This window comes from Dendrobium catenatum, unplaced genomic scaffold (assembly GCF_001605985.2).
Source record: "Dendrobium catenatum unplaced genomic scaffold, ASM160598v2 fragScaff_scaffold_621, whole genome shotgun sequence".
Lineage (NCBI taxonomy): Eukaryota > Viridiplantae > Streptophyta > Magnoliopsida > Asparagales > Orchidaceae > Dendrobium > Dendrobium catenatum.
The window spans coordinates 13,479,093-13,483,349 of NW_021319083.1; positions in this window are offsets into that span (position 1 = coordinate 13,479,093).

Consider the following 4,257-nt stretch of genomic DNA (forward strand, 5'->3'; position numbering starts at 1 on the left):
GAAGAAGACAAACATCTCAAAATTTTATTAACCTTTTCATAATTTGTGAGTTTTCTTCCTAAAGCATATAGTGAGGTGATAATATGAGTAAATCTAGTATACATATCAGAAATTAATTCATTGGGTTTCATACGAAAAAGTTCATAGTCATGCAATAAAATATTCATCCTTGATTGTTTGACTTCTTTGGTTCCTTCATAAGTTATAAACAATTTATCCCAAATTTATTTACCAGTGGCACAAGTTAAAACACGCATGTAATATTCAGATTTTAAAGCACAGAAAAAATATTTCAAATATTTTGCATTAAGTTGTGCTAAATCCCTATCATCATGAGTCCATTAAGTGAAAGGAAGTGGAATAGTAATGCCATTAAATTTATCAGCCGGAGGTGTATAACCATCTTTGACAAGCATCCACTTGCGATAGTCAATCGATTGTAAAAATATAGACATGCGAGTTTTCTAACTATCAAAAGGAATATTATCAAATAAAGGTTACCGAGTAATAGAATACCCTTCCACATTATTATGATTATCGGAGTTAGCCATGGATCAAAATTCAAAAAATTTCAAAAACTTAATTTTATGAATCCCACTCTTATACCACTTGAAAGTTTGTTATAGATGTTAAGCCCTTATGAACTAGCCCAAATAAACCAAGAGAGGGGGTGAATTGGTATTTTAAAAATATTTTAATCAAAAACACATACTCAAACCAAACTAAAATTCACCAAAAAGAAATTTAAAGTGTGGAAATTAAATGTGGAAAAAGCAGTAGTAATGAACATATAAATTTATAATGGTTCGATCAACTCAACCTATGTCCACTCCCCGAAGGTGCCCTCCAAGTATTACACTAAACTCAGTGACTCTCCTTTTGCTCCCACATTAAAGCAGAGAAGTAGAGAACCCAACTCCTTTTGTTTCTTCTTGAAGCAGGCAGAGAACCTTGATCGAATTCTGAAGTGGACCTCTCTCAAACCTCTAAAAATAAGAGACAGCAATCAAAGAAGACAACTTGGATCCTTGTTTGGAGCAATTTTTGTGAAACCCCTCACAAATTACCCCTCATAAGATCCTCTCTCTCTCTCTCTCTCCCTTTCTCTCCATCTCCTCTGGGTACTCTCAGGTCAACACTGTTAAGAGAGATGATTTTGTATGTTTTACATTCTTGCAACTTGTATAATTTTGATGATTCAGAATATTATTATTTTAAGTATTACATTCTCCTAACACTTTTTAGAATAATTGTTTTTTTTCTTTTGTGTGAACTAATATTTCAGGATAACTGAACTCCAGACAAATGAAGACTTCAAATTAATTTCAGTATAAGATAGTTTGTAAGTTAAAGTCTGTATTTTTCAATTTATTGAGTTTGAGAGAGTGTGATTATAATTGAGTAACTTCGCACACACACACTTGGGGAGATCTTTAAAAAAATCAAATTTTCTTATACTAGTCGTACGGGACGAACCAAGTTCATACGGGATGTTAGGTCAATTATCCCCTCAGAAGAGCAATGGAACGAATAGGAAGTGAGAAAATTTTTCAAAATCCTAATCGTCTAGATGAATTTCCCTATTTGTCTTGGGACGATGTGTTCTAGATTCTCACTTTGAACTGTTCCTCCAGATGAAGTGTATCATTCATTCTTGGATGATAGGCTATGGATTTCTCAATTTGTATTGATCATCCTGACGAAGAGTATAATTAGTTCAAAGACGATGTGTTATGAATTCTCACTTTGTACTGATAGTCCAAACGATTCATCCTGTTCGTGTCTGGACGAAGTTCTCTCGACACATGACATAAACTATTCGTCCAGACGAACACTCATATTCATCCCAGGATGAAGTCCTCTATTCCTTAAAAATTTGGGATTGTATTGCAGTCTCGTCCGAACGAACCCTTGATATAACTGTTCGTCCCATGACAAACTTAGTTCGTACGGGATAATGATCAAGTATGAAGTCAGTTTGTACTAATATACAAAGGGTTCGTATGCAAACAATTTTTACACTATTCGTACGGGACGATCGACTGTGTACAGACTTGAAAGTCAGCAGTTTTTGGATGATTTTTCGTGTCTTTCCTATATAAGGTTCACTTAAAACTGTCTTGTAATCTTTTTGCTTATTGGACTTCATGTAAACTGAAGGGAGAGTGAAGGAGAGAGTGTGAGAGAGTGTTTGAAGGAGGATTCTTACTGCTGGAGCATAAATGATTCACTTGGTACTCAAAGGTAAGAATCTCCAATTATGATTTGTGATTACTTCCCTCTTTTCTCTCGTCCTTCTAGATTTCTCGTGAGAAGATCTGTCAAGGAGATCTGGTTCTCTGCCGACACTCATGGAGTGTGAATAGCCAAAGGGTTCTCTGCCTACACTTGGAGAGTGTGAACAGCCGAAGGTTTTTCTGCCTACACTTGGAGGAAAAATTATTGCGTCCTCCCACCTGACGTAGAGATACGTCCTCCAGAGCTAAAATCGTGCTAAAAAATGAGAAATACCGAGCAAATACCGAGCAATACCAAACAATAACAAGAAATATCATCATGTGAAGACCATTACTGAGTTATACCGAGCAATACAAAAAATACTAGTTTTTTCTAAGAAAAACTAGGTATTTTTTTTATTACTCGGTATTGCTCGGTATAGCTCGGTATAACTCGGTATTGGTATCAAATAATACCTAGCAATACAGAGCAAAAACTAAGTTTTTTGTAGGTGGGACGACGTATCTCTACGTCAGGTGGGAGGATGCAATAATTTTTTCACTTGGAGAGTGTGAAAGGATGAAGAGTTCTCTGCCCACACTTGAAGAGTGTGAAAGGACGGACAGTTCTCTTCCAACACTTGAAGAGTGTAAAAGGAAGATGGTTCTATGCCAACACTTAGAGAGTGTAAAAGGATGATGGTTCTCTATCGCACCGGGTAGTGGTGGAAGAGAGTTTTTGTAAAGACTTCTCCACCTTGTTGTGGGTGCAAAAGGAGAGTCACTAGTGGTATTAGTGCAATACTCAGATGGTGCTTCCAGGGAGTGGATGTAGGTCGTGTTTGACCAAACCACTATAAATCTTATATCTTTTTATTTTTTGCTGCTTTTGTTTTTACTTTACTATATTATTTAATTTGTGGTTGAAATTATTATCAGTTTAAATTTAAAAAGAGGGATAATTTTTAAATTACTAATTGACCCCCCCCCCTCTTGGTTAGCCGCTGGGATATAAGCTTAGGTCTAACAACCTAATTCATATTGAACAAGTTTCAACTAGTGGTATCAGAGCTTTGTTTCAAAATCATAAGTTTAAACTACATTTTATTAACGTAGATGGCTACATTTGGAAATCTAAATACACCTGAGGGTTACTCTATAACTAGACCTCCATTATTTGACAATATTCCTTTTGATTTTTGGAAAACATGCATGTCTACATTTTTATAGTCACTTGATTACCATTTGTGGATCTTAGTTCAGGAAGGGTATACAAAACCAACTAGACTAGTTGACGGAGTTAGAGTTGAAACACCTTTTATGGACTGGACAATAGAAGAACTTGACTTAGCACAATTAAATGCCAAATGCTTGAATAGTTTCTTTTGTGCTCTTAAATTAGAAGATTATATATGAGTTTCTACTTGCAAGAGTATAAAGGATATATGGGATAGACTTTGTATAATGTATGAGGGGACAAATTAAGTTAAGCAATCTAAACTTAATATCTTGTTGCATGATTATTAATTGTTTCGCATGAAACGAAATGAATCCATTTCAGATATTTACATAAGATTCACACAAATAGTCACCTATTTACATGCATTCGGTAGGGAACTAACGAATGCTCAAATGATTAATAAGATACTTCGTTGTTTTCCTACTACTTATGATGCTAAAATTACTGTAATTACAGAGTCTAAAGATCTAAACATTTACCCTATTGATAATCTTCTTGGATCTCTAATTGCTTATGAGCAAGGAGCTAGCCAAAGAAAGATTGATGCAGGTGAACCACGAAGGGAGAAAAACATAGAACTGAAAGTGGAGGAGTCAGAGAGTGAACAGTCACAACCTGAAGATGAAGATGCATCGTACTGATGACTAGATAATTTAGAAGCTTTTTGAAGAGGAAGCAAAAGAAACGCCAACAATGGAATTGAGGTAAAATTAATTGAAATGTCAAGGTTTCAAATGATGTTATTTTCTATGAGTGCATGAAACTTGGACATGTTAAGATAGACTGCCCAAAACTCAAAGC